Consider the following 18,890-nt stretch of genomic DNA (forward strand, 5'->3'; position numbering starts at 1 on the left):
GGCTCTGTCTTATTACCAGAAGGGACCACCTGCCGGTCAGAAGGTTGGCCTTGGTAACCTCTGCATCCCTCCTTCTCATTTCAGGGCATGAATTGCAGCCATTTTCCTTTGGTCCTGCAGAAGCTGGGAAAGGAAGGGAGGTAGAGAAACTGGGTGGTTGCTTGTTCCTGTTTCTTTACCAGGATCTAGAATCTCTAACAACCGGCTTCATGAAGGCCTGAGAGCAGGTAGGTGGGATTAAGCCCCCACCCTCTGCCACTTACCTCCGCGCTGAACCCGCAAGACAATGAATGAACAGATCGTGAATTAACAGTGTTAGAAAAGGCAACACTGCAAGTTACCATACTCGGCAAAATCTTCACCCCAAGTCTTCCCTTCCCCAGCCTCAAAGGAAAGGCTCTGCCGCGCTGGGGGGCCTGGGGGGCCGTCAGCAGTTAGGGGGATTGGGAGCAGCCTCTTGTGCCTGTGATAAAGAGCAGACAGGAGGGAAGTCTCCTGCCAGGGCAGATCCCTGCCACCCGTGCCTCCAGGGCAGACGTCGCCCTCAGGCTGAGCAAGAATTTTAAGTAGAAGCCACAGATATGGGGGCCTTGTTTGGATCCTGACATGAACAAACCAGCCAGAAATAAACCTGTTGAGACAATTGGAAAAATCTGAACGTGGACCGAGTATTGACTAAAACGAAAGATTTATCTCTGTGAAAAACGGCGTGGTGGTTCTGAAAAAGCTAAAAGGCTCTATCAATAAAAGGTGGGGGCTATAAAATGTCATGACTTCTGGGGTTTGCTTTTAAACTTCCTGAGAAGTGTTGGGGGGGGGGGGTTGGATGAAACAAAATTAGCAAACTGTTGATAATTTCTTAACGTGAGTGAAAGACCCATGAAGCTCATTTATATGCTCTCTACTTTTATATGTGCTTGAAAGTGTCCATTTAAATTTTTTAAAAATAAGAAGAATGGGAGGGTCTCACCTGTTCAGGACGCTTCCCCAAACCCCCAGAGAGAAGTGACCCCCTCCCTTGTTTCTTCCCCCAGCCCTCCACTTCCTCATCCCCTTCTTCACAGTCTAACTCACCCTAGAACTCATTGGCATCCCTTATTCACCTTTGTGACCCCAGCTCTTAGCACAGGACCTGGCGTTTCACTGACAATCAGTGAATGTGTTACCTGGAGATGAAAGACTTCCCTGAAAAGTACAATCGGCATTACTCTTCCACGCTCCCATCTGCCCTGTGGATTTGTGTCTGGTCCTTATTCAATCTAGAATCTCTAAGCAGCAAACAGTTTACCTGTGCATATATGAAATAACCGACATTAAAAAGCCAAGGATTAAGATGCTTTCTGTGAAGTAATACTTATTTCCTGAAGTCCAGATCCAGTTTGAATATTTACATTCTAGGAAGTTGCTGTGGAAACAGCCATTGGGCTTGTTTTCTAGAAGGTTTACTCTCCCCTCCCCCCCAAGAAAGAAACGGGGGGACAAATATTGTCTCATTCCATTTATATGAAATATCTAGACTACACAAATTCATAAAAACAGAAAGTAGTTCAAAGGTTACCTCAGGGGCCGGGGGTGGGGTGGGCGGGGATGCTGAATTTGTACAGAGTTTCTGCTTGGAGTGGTGAAAAGGTTTTGGTAATAGATGTGGGAATGGTGGCACAAAACTGTGAATTAATGAATGTCACTGAATTGTACACTTGAAAGTGGCTAAAATGGGAATTTTTATGTTATATGTACATTGCTCCAATAAAAGGTTTTTGCTTTTTGTTTTAGGAGGCATCAGAAACTGAACTCAGGATCCCCCAAAAGTTTTTTTTTTTTTTTAATTTCATTATACGTATAAGAGAAACAGATCAGTGGTTACCTAGGGATGGAAGTGGAAGGAAAGAGGATTGCCCAGAGCATAAGAAAACTTTTGAGAGCGATGTATGGTGTTGATTGTACTGATGATTTCAAGGATGCCATCTGTCAAAATTCAACAAATGGTACACTTTATATATGTAGAATTTATTGTATTTTTTTAAAAAGATTTATTTTTATTTATTTCTCTCCCTTGTCCCCCCCCCCCAACCCCCATTGTCTGCTCTCTGTGACCATTCACTGTGTGTTCTTCTGTGTCCGCTTGCATTCTTGTCAGGTGGCTTAGGGAATCTGTGTCTCTTTTTGCTGCGTCAGCTCTCTGTGTGTGCAGTGCCACTCCTGGGCAGGCTGCATTTATCATGCGGGGCAGCTCTCCTTGTGGGGTGCACTCCTTGTGCATGGGGCACCCCTACACAGGGGGCACCCCTGCATGGCACAGCACTATTTGTGTGTGGCAGCACTGCATGTGAGGCCAGCTTGCCACACGGGTCAGGAGTCCCTGGGTGTCAAACCCTGTACCCCCTATATGGTAGGCAGATGCTCTATCAGTTGAGCCACATCCGCTTCCCTATCGTACCTTAATTATACCTCAGTAAAGTTGTAAGAAATGTTAAACATGTAAAAGAAAGGAAAAAGGGAGGAAGGAAAGGAAAGGAAAAAAGAAGAAACTTGCCTGCTTCCTTTTGGAGGAGATCGCTTTCTCCTCCTCCTTTATTTCTAGAAAGGAGCTTGCTCAAAATGGCTCTGTCTCTGTAACACCAATATGCTCTTAATATATTGCAATCAGCTCTTTTTCTCTGCCATCCCCTCCTTCATCGATATCCTCCCCAAACTAACTTCACAGCTTTTTCACTGACTATAATGGTAAATGTCTCCCCTGTTGATAAAAACAACAAATCTTTGTCAATCACCTCATGAGTTTTAAGTCTTTGCTCGTGGTCATGGAAACATGCCATCAGTTAAGTACTGCCAAAGGCGTGAGCAGGCAGACTGGGCAGAGGGGAGGGCAGGGGCATGAGGTCAGCCTGCCCTTTGGATTTAGAGACCAATCCCTTTAGCCATAGGTACAAGGTATATTTGTAAGGTTACAAAGCATCTTGATCAGGGCCAGGTGTCCCAGAAGCTGTCCCACGTTGACCAATAGTTTCTGAAGTTTTTCCAACATTCTCCAAGCTCAGGGCACCTGGGATCTACAGTGGAAGATGGCAAGAAAAACAAGTCCCCTTTTAGAAAAACAAGAAGGTGGTCCCTTGTAGCTCATTCTCCTCTTCTGCTTATTATCTTTTCATTTTTCTCATCCCTTGCCTTCCTTTCCTTCTTTGCAATTATTTATTTTTTCCTCTGCTTGCTGCTTTCTTACACACCCCTTTTGACTACATGTATATTACATATATACAAATTCATATTCGGCAAGTATTTATTGAGTTCCTGCTCTGTGCCAGAAACTAGGAATACAAGGGTGAGGAAAAGCTGACCCTGCCCTCCTGGAGCTTGTTTTACCATGGTGGTGATAGCCATTAATTAAACAATCACACGAATAAACCTACATTGCACAGTAGTTATCTCCCGCTAAGTAACAGACCACCCCAAAACTATGTGGTGTGAAACAACGACCCTTGGATTTGCTCATAAGCCCGCAGTCTGGGCTGGCCTCAGCTGGGTGCTCTGCTGGTCTCCCCTGAGCTCACCCCCGTGGTCGCACCGACCCGCGAGCTCGGCCAGGGCCGAGGGTCCTGGATGGGCTCTCTCACAAGCTGGGGCCTTGGTGGTGGCCGTCGGCTGGACTTCACTCTCCACGTGGTCTCTCCTTGGTTAGTGTAACCGGGGCTTCCTTCCCTGGTGATGATGGGAGGGTCCCACGAGGGCAAGCCCATCGAGTAAACACTTATCAAGCCTCTGTGTCCTGCTTGCTGGTGCGAGTCCCGTGGCTGAGCCCAGAGGCATGGTGGGAGGGAACTACACAACCCCTGGGGCACTGGGACGTGTGATGCACCGGAAGCTATTCGTGTGACAAATACCACAGGTTGCAGTTGTGACCAGTGTATGAAGAAAAGGTACAAGACGTATCAGAGGGGACAATAGGGGCATGTGACCTCATCTGGGAGGTCAGGGAAGGGGCAAAGAGAGAAGGAGCAGGGCCACACATGTGTTAAAGCCAAAAGGAAGGATCCAGTTGAGAAAGGGAGGCTGAGCACAGGTATCAAGGGGGATCATTGATTGCCTAAAATCCCTGAGAAGGGAGAGGATTCCAAGGTGCGGGTGGAGGGGTTGGCTTTAAGTTAGAGGGGGGACAGCTTCTCCATTGTAACAGAAGGGAAAGACCACAGAAAGGTAAGAACATTACTGTTTCATGACTTATTTTTGCTGAAAAGTAGGAGTTGAGATGGCATTCTAAACATGAGGACTGGCGGATGTGGCTCAAGCGATTGGGTTCCCGCCTACCACATGGGAGGTCCCTGGTTTGGTTCCTGGTGCCTCCTAAAGAAGACAGTGAGCTGGGGCAGCAAGCTGATGCAACAAAATGATGCAACAAGGAATATAATAAGAGCTGAAACAAAGCAGAGTTGAGGTGGCTCAAGTGATTAGGCACCTCCCTCCCACATCAGAGGTCCCAGGTTCAGTTCCTGATGCCTCCTAAAGAAACAAAGAAGATGAACTAGATACAGCAAGTGTGAAACAACAAGGGGGTGGGGAGAAATAAGTAAATAAAATAGATCTTTAAAAAAATAAAATAAACACGAGGGCTGGGTGAGGAGGGGGAGTCAAAACTTTGAGAGTGTAGAAAAGATTTGAAATAGTCTTTTTTTTCCTTAAGATTTATTTTTTATTTATTTCTCTCCCCTTCCCTGCCCCCTTCCCCCCAGTTGTCTGCTCTCTGTGTCCATTCACTGTGTGTTCTTCTGTGTCCACTTGTATTCTTGTCAGCAGCACCCGGAATTTGTGTCTCTTTTTGTTGCGTCATCTTGTTGCATCAGCTCTCCGTGTGTGCGGCGCCACTCCTGGGCAGGCTGCACTTTTTTCACGCTGGGTGGCTCTCCTTACAGGGTGGACTCCTTGTGCGTGGAGCTCCCCTACGCGGTGGACACCCCTGCGTGGCACAGCACTCCTTGCGCACATCAGCACTGTGTGTGGGCCAGCTCCACACAGGTCAAGGAGGCCAGGGTTTGAACCCTGGACCTCCTATATGGTAGGCAGATGCTCTATCATTGAGCCAAATCCGCTTTCCTGAAATAGTCATTGAGAGCAGCAGGAAAGTGAATACATTGTCTACGGGCTCATCATTAATGCATAGAAAAGCAACTTATCTAATATACACCAAACCGATAACAGGAAGAGGGCAGTAGGGACCAGTATTTAAAAATGAAAATAGTCATAAAGGATTGGAGAGTGAGTTGATCAGAGAAACACAGTGGGGTTGCCACGTAAGAAGTGCTAAAAAGCCCCAGAACCTAGTGATCATGAGTTTACAGGGAACCCAGCTGCTTCATTCTGGGTCTTTCTCCAGCAGCACTCAACTGCTTTGAAAACAGACGTGAGGAAAGGGACAGGTTGAGCATTCCTCCCAATTTCCAGCATGTTGATGATTGTCCACTGCCCTGCCCCAGATCCATTCCCTGCCCTCGACCTGGAAGGCTGACCTCTACTTCCTAGCCCTCTGACTTCCAGTTAGGCTTGACCAACATAAGCACCAGCAAGAAACTGGAGGCCAGGGGGCGAGAGGAGGTGGTTATTGTTTTTCCCCTCCCCCTCCCTGCCTGACCATGGTTCTGGCAGGGCATCTGATGCCTATGGACAGAAGATGTCCAGTACAGGATAATAGCAATGCCATGCCCCTTAGCTTGGAGAAATTCCTCCATTTCCTTCCCTATCACTTCACCTATCCCACCTCCTTGATGTGAAATACAGTCACTATCAGCACCTGTGTGTTTGTGTTTGTAACAGAATTAAATGTAAAGGTAGCAGCTTGGATTTTAATCCACTTAATCCATTTAATCCATTTTCACTGTTTCTTATCTTGTGTTTCCTCAAATGAATTCTACCTTTTTTCCAGTCCAGGGTTCAGGCTTCCTGGGTTCCTCCCTTCCAGGGACTTGCTTCTCTCTGGGTTCAGGGTTCCTCTCTTCTTGGGACTTGCCTCTTTTTCCTCTGTGAGCTTACTTGTTGGGGTTCCAGCTTAAGGCTTCAGCATCAAACTCCAACATCAAAACTCTAACATTAAGAACCCCCAACTCTGTCCGTTGCCATGCCTTTTATCTGTGAGTCCCCACCCACCAAGGGGTGGGGACTCAATGCCCTAATGACACGGCCCAATCAAAGCCCTAATCATAACTTAATCACACCCAATTACAGACCAGATTACAAACATAATCTAATATCTGTTTTTGGAATTCACAACTATATCAAACTGCTACATTCACCTTCAATACTTCACCTCTCCAATCTATGCTGCATACTGCTTCCAGATTAATCTCCCTTCTGATCAAAAACCACCAGTGATTTCTAGCTCTTTAAACCCCTTGGCCCAGTATCTAATGACCTCCTCCAATCAGGCCCCAACTTCCTAATCGTATTTTCTACTGCTCCCCTAATGCTAGTCAAGTGACTTGTTGCTCTCACACAAATCCAGCACACGCTTTCCTATGACTGTCTATGCTTGTCCTCATCCCTCTGCCTGGAATGTCCTTTCCCTACGTCTTTACATGACAAATCCCACAACCTGTACATAGACAATGACTTGTGACCAGGGAGTGGCTTTCAAGTGAAATCATTTTTTTAAATTTTTAAATTTTTATTTCTCTCCCCTTCCCCCTCTCCCCCCAGGTGTCTGCTCTCTGTGTCCATTCACTGTGTGTTCTTCTGTGACCACTTCTATCCTTATCAGTGGCACCAGGACTCTGTGTGTCTTTCTGTTGTGTCAACTCTCCGTGTGTGCGGTGCCACTCCTGGGCAGGCTGCACCCTCTTTTGTGCTGGGCGGCTCTCCCTATGGGGTGCACTCCTTGCGTGTGGGGTTCCCCTATGCGGGGGACACCCCTGCGTGGCAGGGCACTCCCTGCGCGCATCAGCACTGCACATGGGCCAGCTCCACAAAGGTCAATGAGGCCCGGGGTTTGAACCGCTGACATCCCATGTGGTAGGGGGATGCCGTATCCATCGGGCCAAGTCCGCTTCCCCCAAGTGAAATCTGACTGTAGTTTGTAATTGCCATTAATGCCGTGGTATTAATGTGTTTCTTCATTGATTCAACAAATATTTATTGAATACCCACTATAGAACAGTCACCGTGCTTGATATTAGGAATGGGAAATGATGGATACGATACAGTCCCTGCTCTTGTAGAGGTTGTAGCCTAGTAAAGAACCAGATTAATAGTCAATGAGATATGGTATGATAAATGCTATGATAGGTTTATGGAAGAGCCAGGATCAAAGAATACTTCCTAGAGGAGATGATGCCTAAGGCGAGAGCATGGTGCATTGGCATGACTGAACTCAGAACATTGGGAAGGGGCAGGGAGCACAAGACTGAAGAAGGAGATGGAATTAGATCATGAATAGATTACGCCTTGCTAAATCCATGCTGGCTTGGTCTTCATTTGTCATACGTTACCCTTCCCCTCAATCCATTTTCTGCCCTTCTCTGCCCTGCTCTGTGCCGCAGGAAACTGACCCGTGCAGACTGCAAAACCCAACTCCTTTGCCAGCTGGTTTGGAGAATCAAAGTTCCAGCAGGGTGTCTGTGCGTAGGAGGAAGGAAATGCCGTGGTATTTCTTCCCCACTTCCTGCCTGCTTGGTGCCATATCTCAGGCAGTAACTGCACCCTCTGCAATTAAAGCTCCACCAACTGGCCCTTCTCCAGCTCCCACTGTGATCAAGTAACTTTCTTCTTGTTCCTTCTGTCCAAGGGGTGGAACGGCTTCCACGATTACCAGTTTCTGGGTGCCTCAGCATTCCTTGTTTGTTCCCCTAACCTTAGCCAGATCTGTAACTCATCCTTTCACAAATGGCTCTTCCTTTGAGCCATCTGGACTAGTTCTGTTTCTTGTCAGGGCCCTAACTGATACAACCCCAGAGGTTATGGGGAGACATTCAAGGGTTTTAAGAGGGGCATCACGTGATCAGATTTGTGGTTTTGAAAGTCCATCATGGCTAAAGAGAGAAGAGATTGAAGGAGGACAAAACTCAGGGAGAATGGGACCAGTTAGGAAGTTATTTCAGCAATACAGGCAAGAGATTATGGGGACAGTGGGAAGTAAAAGAAGTGGAAAGATTCAAGAGATATTCAGGAAGCAGAATTAATAAGACTTGGCAAGTGATTGGACATATAGAAATAAAAAATGGCAACCAGAAGTAAGATGGCTAACACACACACAAGAAGAAAAAAACAAATCAGAATAAAATATGGTCAGCAATGTGTATACCCATCCTACCTTGGGACAAGGCCCTTAAATTTCAGCAATCTATTCCTAATGGTAGCTCTGTCAGCATTCTGGAGGTGCAAGCATCAGTATTCATAGACTGGGAACCTCTGAATCAGGTAACTAACTCCTGACTCTGATGCTTGGATTGCAAAGCAATCTTAGCGAGGGTAAAGAAGCTTCTCATCTATCGACAGGAGGAGAAATACCCATGTCATAGCATTCTGGCCTGTGTGACATTTATTTCAGTATAAATTAACTAATTGCTAGTTTGATGAATATATAGAAGACCATCATGAGTTGGGTTTCTGTAAACTCTGTCTCCAGAGTCTAGTCCACTCTGAGATGCTGAAAGGATCAGGTTTCTAGATCTGCAAGAAACTAGACACCAGCTCTTTTCCATCCTAGGGCCTTGATATGTATTTGCTGCTCCGTCTCCTTAAAAGACATCTGTCCTACTCTGTTTTGCCTGACTAACTCTAGTGTGTCCTCTAGGGCTCAGCTTCAAGGGCATTTCCTCCACCAGGGCTTCTCTAACCATGGCACTTCTCTGTCTGAATTATGCTGAGTGATGTGAGGTTAGCAACTTTGTTCACCTCCACGTCTCCGGCACCTGGCTCCATGCCTGGCGGATCATTTGTCTTCCTTTTTGGGCTGAAAGTGCCTTGGCATCACAATATACCCCTGTGTCATTTTCTTATCTTTCTAGAGTACCTAGAACAATGCCCACAGTAGGAGATTGGTGAATATTTGTTAAATATAAAAATGGAAAACTGTAATGTGTGGGTGCAGTGTTCTTTCTATTTTTCAAAGAAAAAGATAATAAATAATCATGATACCAGTGCCAAACAAATCCAAAGGAACCTCCAGGAAACAAAAATGCGCAAACGTGCCGAGAGGTTTTACGGAGTAAGTCCATATGGGATTTTAAAAACAACAACAGCAGTGGCTGTAGGACTCTATTTGGAATCGGAGCTGCCAATATCAATGCGGAAGAAGCCAGTCTTGAAGCCAAATACCAGCATTTGTTTCACAAACACCGATTAAAACAAATATTTTCCAGTTGCCATGGCTTTTGGGTCTATTTTTGACATGCACACTGAATGAGGAAATGACATGAAAAGCCTGGCTCCCTTCATTGTTGTCTGACATTGAGGAGCCTGAACCTCACCAGCGAGGCCAGAAAACACGAGCTTCACAACTGCAGAAGAGAACTCTCCTGGGCCCGACGCTGCCAACTCCAGAACCAGCTTGATAACTGATGGTGACCTCTATGCACTCTAAAATTGAACAGGGCCTGGACCACGCACCCCCTTGCCCCCGCAGGGACCGCCGGCTCCTCCGTGTCCTGCCCCAGGCCCGCGTCCTGCCCCTCTGAAGGCCCCGGGGGCCTTCCCGGGTGCAGGGAACCGCGGGCTCTGCCTGGGTGGGCACCACCGTTTCTGGACACCGGCTCCTGCCCCGGCCCCCTCTGCAGCGCTGTCCTCCGTGTGGGCGGCCGCCACAGACCCTTCCTCTCCCCGGACAGATGGAGCAGCGTCCTGCGATCCCCTGGCAGGGACCCCCACCCGGGCACTGTCCACGCCAGTGTCGGAGGCCACATGTGAACCCAGGCTCCCCAAGCAAGGGGAGATTTTTAGCAGGGAAAGCATTCTTGGGCTGTTGAGGGGGCTTCGGGGAGCAGCAGCCTGGAGGTCAAGGCAGGTGGGCCTGGAACAGGGTCAGCCGGGGGGCTGCTGAGGGGCAGCAGGGGGGCAGAGCCGAGGCCAGCTTTGGCAAATAGCCTCTCCCCCGGTTGTGCCCTCCACCCGCCCATGGCCTTGAGGGCACTGCTTGACCTGCTGTGGTCCCTGCCGCCAGTCTCGGGGACAGAAGGGATACTGGAAGGAGGCTTGTGGTGGACGGTCTCACTTCTAATGTAGAGGGACTGACGAGTTCCCCTGCAGGTGACCTTTTCAGGTAGTGCCTACACCTCCCCCCTCTGCTCTGCAAATCCTTTAAAGGACAAGGTCAGCGTTCCCTCTTGAGGCCGACAAGATCCCTTCGTCCATCCCACTGGAGCTGTGGCTCTCTGCCCGACTGCCACCCACCAGCTGAAAGGTCAGGAGTGTCTTTGTGTGGACGTGGCTGGTGAAGCAGGACGCCCCCTGCCCACCGTAGCTGAGCTGGCTCGGGCCAGCCCTGGGAGTCTTCGGGCCCCTTTCCCTCTTGGGTGGGAAGATGGCCGTAAGTTTGCCTGTGGGGAGGTCCACCTTCCCAAGAGCAAGCCTCGCTTTTCCCCTTACAACAGCGTTGGGACACCAGTGGGGGTGGGGCCGTGAGGACGCCCTGAGATCTTGACACAGGCTTCCCCGTTTTTATCCGAGTTGCAGAATCGGCCAGAGTAGGTAGTGGAAGGAGAGTCCAGGGGCCCTCGGCAGCGCCCTCGAGGGGCCGGGCCAAGCGGCACAGAGCCTTCCATGAGGCCTATGCCTCCCCACACGCACACAACTGGCCACACACGCGGGCTACCACAGGGCGCCTGGGGGCAAGCTGCTCTAGCTAGGGTGCCTTCAGGCCCGAGAGAGAAGGGCGGGGGGCGCAGTCCCCTTCCCCTTCCAGCTGACCTCAGGGTGAGCAGGGGGCCCCAGCTGGGCCTGACTGATCTCCAGGAGCCCCGCTCCAGGATGTAACATCTCCCTCCCTCCAAGCCAAGAGCCCATGGCAGACCTGCCCAGTTCTCAGGGGGACTGGTCCCCTCCCTGCCACAGGGCCGGGGGGTGGGGGCACCTTGTCCTGATCTCCCCTCGCGTTTCAATGTGGGGCGGTACAGCCATACCCCGGGCTGGATTTCACTTTGTATCCAGTGGGCACAGATGTTTTAGAGAAGGTGTCTTTTTCCTTTGAAAAAGCCGTGTATCCATTTCATTTTCTCAAGATAAAAGTATATGTCATACCAAAAAAAAATTGAACACAGTCTCCAAGTTTGGAAACTAGTTAAAGTAAGATAAGCCCTGTGACTTTCTATGAAAGCACTCCCAACATTTTCTGATGCTTTGTGTAGCCCCTATATATCTTTAAATTTTTTATTATGGAAATGTAAAAACCTATACAAAATTCAAAAAATAAAAGGGCTTTCACCCACTTCGACAATTATAAAGGAGAACTCAGACTCAAAGCATCAAGAATTTCTGCTTGCACTGTTTTGCAAGGGAGAACATACTTCAGAAGAACCGAGCTCTCTAAATAAAAAACACAGCAGGTATTGGGGGGAGGGGAGGAAAAGAGTTACCAAGATTAGTTTGTTCCTCACATGCTTATCATATCTGCAAGGGTTGTCATGTAGCTGTAGACATCAATATTGCAAAAATCAGGAATAAAGTTGTTTGCATTAGGTTGTTAGCAGCTTACAGGAAGGGCTCAAAGCTTCATTTAGAGACTAGTGCTAGACAGGGTGTCTCTGCCTTTTTTTAGTTTATTTAAGAATGCCGAGCACTTTTTAAATTTTTTTAGTTACTATGGTACATAATCTTTGAAGTCAAAATGGCAGCCGGGAAAGGTGTCAGTTCTGCTTTCTAAGCCCCTCCTTTTGGTTAGCTCCTGCCCCTCAAGTGCACATTTGACCACCTAGGTTTATTAAACAGTCTTCTGATTCAGGTCATTAATTTGGTGGGTTTTTTCCCTAAGGTAGCCAGTTTAATTTACATAGGTAGCTCAAGAGATGTTGATTAATACTCAAAGATGTCCTGGTTTTTTAATTAATTAATTAATTAATTTGTTATTATTTGTGTTTTTTATTTTTTTTTGGCGGTACCAGGCTGGGGATTGAATCCGGGACCTCATACGTGAGAAGCTGGCACTCAACCACTGAGCTATACCAGCTCCCCAAGATTCCCTTGTTGGATGGTGTTATGGGTTGACTTGTGTCCCCCAGAAAGACACCTTGAACTCCAACCCCTGGTTCCTCAGAATGTGAACTTATCTGGGAATAGGTGGTTGCAGATGGAATTAAGATAAAGTCTCCTGGTGTAGGGCAGAACCTTCATCCAGTATGATTGGTGTCCTTATACAAAGAGGAGAAGAGACAGACCTGACAAGAGAAGCTGGCTATGTAGCGGCAGAGGCCGAGACTGACACACAGCAACTGCAAGCTGGAGAATGTCAAGGATTGCTGACAGCCATCAGAAGCAAGAAGAGGCAAGGAAGGGTCTCCTGCATAGTTTTCAGAGGGACCTGAGCCCTGCCAACACCTTGGTTTCAGACTTCTGGTCTCCAGAACTGTGAGCCAATATATTTCTGTTGTTTCAAGCCATCCAGCATGCAATCGTTTTTTATAGCAGCCTAGGAAACTAATACATCTGGTTTAAAATACTATAGCCATGTGATACTAAGACTTGGAGAATTAAGTTCCAAAAGGCCCTGGTTATACTTAGATCACATCAGTGTTGCAGAAGTATTTGAATTGCTGTTACCAGTTCGTCGATTCTGTCATCATATAGTTTGCCTCGACCATGATTTTCCTGCAGTAACTATATAGCTCAAGTATCCATCCTTCTCTGAGATCCCCAAGTCTGTCAATGTTTCTGGCCTTTCTGGAAGTGACTTTTTTTACTAGCTATAAGGCTAAGGTTTTCTTGGCCATAGAGCAGGTACAAGACAAGTTTTCCGGAAGTATTTTGTAGGCATCATTTCCACATATGAAGGGCAGTCCTTTTTTCCTAATACTGAACTTATCCTACCCAATTAAATGAGATGTGCTTTTAAATGTGATTATTCCAACACAGTCATCATGACACATTTTCTTTATCCAATCATATCCTTATAGGAAGGAAGACAGATTCTTATTGAATCTATGTAAATAACGGCATGGTGATGAAACGTAAAAGGAAACAATAACTGGCATTTAGTGTAATAAAAACCATTGTTCCATGTAATTTTACAGACAAACCCAATCAATATGCCATTGTTTTCCTCAATACCCTTTTTCTTAAAATTTCCTCTTGATTTATTAGCTATAATCTATATCCTAATATATTTTATAGATTTTTTTCCGAATTTGGAGAGGTCAGTTCCAATAAGACACCATTGAAAGAGTATTTTGTTCCACTTTGTACAGGTTTACACTGTTAAACTGAGAGATAGAGATAGATCAGGAAGAAAGGAGGAGGATTCTTATTTACCCAAAAGAACATAGAACATTAGCCATGAGTAAACTTTTCTTCTCAGTTTCCTTCAGTCCTATCTAATTATTTCTTGTTTACCAATCTTGGTTTAATTAGCTATCTACTATCACTAAGTCATCTGCTTTGGGGCTTAAAAAAAAGGCCTGGAATCCTCAGTCACACAACCCGACTGTGCTTCAGTGACAATGTCAGTTTATATAGGAGAGCCTACAGCCATAAGTTTATTCCTTAGAGTCTCAGTAGTTAAGGGCACCTGTTTGAAGCCTTTACTGAGATTATGATTCTTTTGTTTTTTCTGCCAGAAGACTGAATTACTGGTAGGTAGCCTAATAGCTGGACCTTCAAGCAAATTGTAAGGGAAAAGAAGAAACCATCTATTGATGACAAGACTGAATGGTTTGGGTTAAATTGCTATAAGAACCAACAATTTCAACAAGGAGAAAAGTGAATGAATCATAATGCATAAGCATTTTGTAAGGATTTAATCAATTACTCTGAGAGTAGTAACGTAGTCTGAACAATGAGGGCATGGACAAATTCTGGGGCCTTTGAATTTATCCCATTAAGTGTGTGTTACATTGTAACCAATTGACACATATTTTTAAATATACAGAAAACTTTTAAAATTTTGTTGACAGTTATTGTGCTGGTCTTTGCATATGACCTTACCATCCTGAAAAGTATAGTCATACTAATAGCATCTTTCCTGTATTCTTTGTATACAGTTAACCTAGGGATGATGATTTGCCAGTTCTTCCCATACTGTAGGCTTGACAAACAGCTCTTACAATACAGAGAATACCAAATGTACCTAATTATTTCTAGCACCCCTCATTTTATAAGATGAGAAGGCAAGTTCAGTCTTGTCTAGCAGCTGTCTGAGAAATCTCAAAGATAATTGTGTTATAAAAGATTCCTTAACCATTTTATTATTTGGAATTTGGGGGTCTGAATTTGGGAAAGCCAATATAAAAAGAGTTGTCAGAGGAGACAAGTTATCAGCATAAGTCATAAACATAAGAAAGAGTTACAGTCCTTATTATATAGTGAAAATACACACCAGCAAATAACAGTAAGTTTTAAGAACGCTTGCATTTTATTTGTTAAAAAATTATTTAAGTGCATGACAAAAAGAATTCACAAAATACTTAATAGGCTTTCAAGTGAATATATTTTCAGTGATACCTGGAATCTCTGCTAGCTGGCATAGAAACACCTTTTACTGTATCTTGCTAAGAGTAGAGTGGATACTTAAAGCTCAATGTTCTTCTAAACTACTAAACTTTCTCCTCTTTACTTTTTAAGCTCCTTTTGCATAACAATTTACTATGTCATCATATGCATATATGTAAACAACAAAAATAAACATATGGTTAAATGGCAAATATGAAGCATTTATTTTTATTTATTTATTTATTTATTAGGAGGTAGTGGGGATTGAACCCAGAACCCCGTACATGTGAAGCAGGCCCTCAACCACTGAGCTATACCCACTCCCTGGAAGCATTTACTTTTACCTCAAGGGCACCTACTTCCCACATGGGAGGTCCTGGTTTGGTTCCTGGTGCCTCCTAAAAACAAACAAACAAAACCCATATTGCTCTTACTAAAATATTATATGAAATAATGTTTATTCACATTAAATGAACCATCTTAATACAATTGTAACATTTTCCTTGGAAAACAAATAAGCAAAACACATCCATTATCTTGCATACATACCTGTATCTCTTTGTAATGACTGTCTAGGCTCAACTACTATCCATATTAGTTCTATCTTCAAAGTAATGAACTTCTACTCTACCAGAAGGTACATGATGTCTGGCTGTTTCTTTTTGTGACATCATTAGCTACTGATGATCATTGTTTAAGGTCATTAATTCTTTAAGGACTGCAAAATGGTAATGTTCTAATTCTAACATTTCTTCTTCGTTTATTAACTGGAATTTTCCCTTAACCAACCTTTTGGTTAAGTGCTATAGATAATGTAGGAAAGACAGGAAAGATGCTGAATTCTTTCCTTTTGGTTACGAGTTTTCAAAAGAAAGAGATGGTTCTTTGCATCCTCCAAACTGACTAATGACTTTGTTTTTGTATCTTTATGAACTCATGAGTTTAAGCATTAATCTACTCAGTTTCCATCATTATTGCTGTTCCTCTTTGACCATCTTTGGCCAATGAGTGCTTACCTAAATTGGCAACTGAATCCTTTTGATATGACCCTAGTACTCTTTGATGGCTCCTTTGCTTTCTGGTATCACAAGATGTTCCCAGCTCATATAGCATATTTGTTTCAGACTTTGAATCAGCCATTTTCCCCAGACAGAATATTTGCATGCAAGTTTATTGGGTACTGTCCTCAGAATGAATACCTGGGGGAGGGGGAGAGGCTGACAGAAGTAGGGCTAGACAGAAGAGTTGAACCACAATGCAGTCATGACCAATCATAGACAGCATCTGGAGATGGTCTAGCCCTCTTGCCTTGAGGCAGGAATCTTGACCTTGTCCTTGGATGGGTGCTGCCTCTGGGGAGGGGGTGTGACTTTGGGTGAGGTTATTCTCTTCAGTGTAGGGCAACGATTCTCAATCAGGGTGATTTTGCCCCCAGGGGACATTTGGCAATGTCTGACACTTTTGGTTGTCATAACCAAGAGTAGGGTGCTATTGGCATCTTGTGGGTAGAAGCAGGGGTTCTGTTAAATATCCTACAATTCATAGAAAGCCCCAAACGACAAAGAATTATCTTGTTCAAAATGTCAATAGTGCTGAGGTTGAGAAACATTGGTTTAGGGCCGTGCCTGGAGAGTGACTCAGTTGAGAACCAACAGCAGCCAACACGTCATCTGGGGAAATGAGACCTCAGTTCTGAAAGGGGGATCTGGAGGGCATACCACAGCATCCACTACACCCTTTGATAATCTTTCATGAATACTAGTGTATAGAGAGCTCAGTCACCAGTTTGGTCTCTTTCTTGGCCTATTCAGTGGACCAAGTTAGGAAATTTAAAAAATACACAGCATGCGTTTATACTGGAACTTCCAATTCAAAATAAGTGCTACAGGTATAATCCTTATATTTTGAGAAGCTTGGAAACTCATTGACCTTAACAGTACTTTTGAAAGCCATCTGGTTAAACCCATTTGAAGCTCATTAAATTTGCACATTTGAAGATTACAAAAGTAAGGAAAAGTTTCATAGGAAAGTGTTAAAAGTAGTCCAGAACATTAGAGTTATAAGGAACCTTAGAGATCATCTAGAGGCCCAAACTCTCACTTTAAAAGTGAGTGAAAGAAAGCGGGAAATGGCTGTGGCTCAATCAGTTGGGCTCCCATCTACCATATGAGAGGCCCTGGATTTGCATCCCAGGGCCTCCTTGTGAAGGCAAAAGCTGGCCCGTGCAACACAGAGAGCTGGGGCAGCAAGATGACACAACAAAGGGAGGCAAGCAGATAAAGAAAAAATGCACAGTGAATGGACACAGAGAAGAGAGAGCAAAGAAAGGAACAAGACGCAAGGGGTGGGGAATAAGTAAATAAATAAATAAATAAATAAAAAAGCTCTAAAAAAGTGAGTGAAAGGAGGCCCAGTTGAGATTCAGTGAATTTGCTCTAAGTTCTGTAGCTATTTAGTGTCAGAGGCAGGACTAGAACCAGACCGCTTAACGCCTAATATTTTTTTCTTTTTTCCTGCCTCGCCACTCTAACTCTTCTCCATGGTATTACCACTCCTATATTGCAGAAGATGAAAATGGCATAGAGAGGAACAGAAAGGAAATGGATTTCTTAGACATCAGTGGCACTCAGAACTCAGAGCACAGATCTATAGGAAGGAAGCAGTACTCATCTATATCCACTTAGTCGTTTTCCCAAAGCACTATTAGATTGTGCTGAGTCTTCTGCATTGTGTCCTTCACTTTTGCCAATGACAAGCAGATACAAACTAGCAAAATAGGATGTCCACGGTTGGGCCACCTCAGAAAAGGAAAAAAGTTCAACAAACCAGCCTGCACAGGAATGGAATGAATGACTCAGTCTCTGTACTACAAACTAAATCAAGTGTAACAACCTGGTATAATGGCTCACTCCTATTCTGTTTGCAGCTGCAGAGACCAATGAAGTTTTTTTTAAGGACTCTTTGTTTTACTCCCTTCCTAGGCAAATAATCTGAACACCTCTTGTCCTGCAGTCACAACCTACTCTGTTTTTCATAATATAAATAGAAGTTTAAAAGGGAAAATTGATATTCCAAGGATACGATATGTTTAACAAAGGATTTAAGAAGTCGCCCCAACCCATTTGTGGCACATCTCTCATATCCCCATTTGAGAAATTACATATATAACAGATTTCTATTACCCTGAGAGTAGAACTCATACTCTAAAAGATGGTTTACCATTTAAAAATACCATGCATTTTATCTACTAAATTGATATTTGCAGAGCACCTATTAGTATTTTTCTTGCATATATTTTAGCAAAATCACTAATAAAGCTGTCATAGTCAAGATTTTCCTATAGTTTGTGTTTTATCAATAGTAATGATATAAAAGATTAAAATTTTAATGTAATTGTATTCAAACTATATAAATTTATATTTTCATAAAAAATGAAATAAATTTATATTTTCATAAAAACTAAATGTAAAAATTAAAACGGCAAAATTATTTTGCATATGTTGACAAAAATGTTATACTTTAAAATATTGAAAAGTATCGTTAAAATTGAAAGGAAAATACAAATTAAAATTAATAAATATCAATATTTTAAATTAAAACTTTAAAATCTGACATTACTTTTTGTAAAGTTAATCAGATATTATTACATTTTTATAAAAATAAAGCTATTTCTAATTTAGAATTCATTGTCCATCTAGTTGCCAACATAAAGAACTGGTATGATTCTTCATGCATGTTTTAGTTAGACCTTTGTAGATACAGTTTCAGAAGGATATGGATTAAATATTGCTAAATATTCTTTGGCCACCATGTGCAACTGTTGTGAATACAACTCTCATCTATGTGCACAAAAGAAGCCAAAAAAAAAAAAAAAAGCCCACACAGCATTATTGGGGAAAAATACTTGGTGATGGAAAAATCCATTGCATTCTTGTTGAAAGAGATTTGATGTATTGATTAATTTGTCTTTCCTCTTATCTAAGCACTTTGATCACTTTTGCTCTTCACACTTCAAAGCAGCATTGGACTCCGTCACTGGCAAGGGCACAACCCAGGAACCCTTCAGAGCATTCTGATGCCGCCAGCTTTTGTTTTGAAGACATTGGACCAGAGAAGTGGAAAACTGTTTTCCTGGGTCCTAAACCATTTTAGGTCCAAGAATGGGTATTTAGGCATATGGCCATGCTGTGCCAGTGCTGAAGGCGCGGTGACAGAGGGGACCCGTGATCTTTAATAATTTATGGATGTCTAGTCTGATGGCAGCCAGAAATCTTCAG

At 44.1% G+C, this 18,890-nt stretch overlaps 1 long non-coding RNA gene across 1 annotated transcript; it reads left to right on the forward strand.

The window, feature by feature from the left end:
• Positions 1-9,415: 9,415 nt before the first annotated feature.
• LOC131276264 (uncharacterized) lies at positions 9,416-14,825 on the forward strand. Its single transcript, XR_009183764.1, has 2 exons — positions 9,416-10,378; positions 12,075-14,825. It is a non-coding gene; the product is annotated as an uncharacterized lncRNA (long non-coding RNA).
• Positions 14,826-18,890: the final 4,065 nt, after the last annotated feature.

The sequence above is a fragment of the Dasypus novemcinctus genome, chromosome 27, assembly GCF_030445035.2.
Source record: "Dasypus novemcinctus isolate mDasNov1 chromosome 27, mDasNov1.1.hap2, whole genome shotgun sequence".
NCBI lineage: Eukaryota > Metazoa > Chordata > Mammalia > Cingulata > Dasypodidae > Dasypus > Dasypus novemcinctus.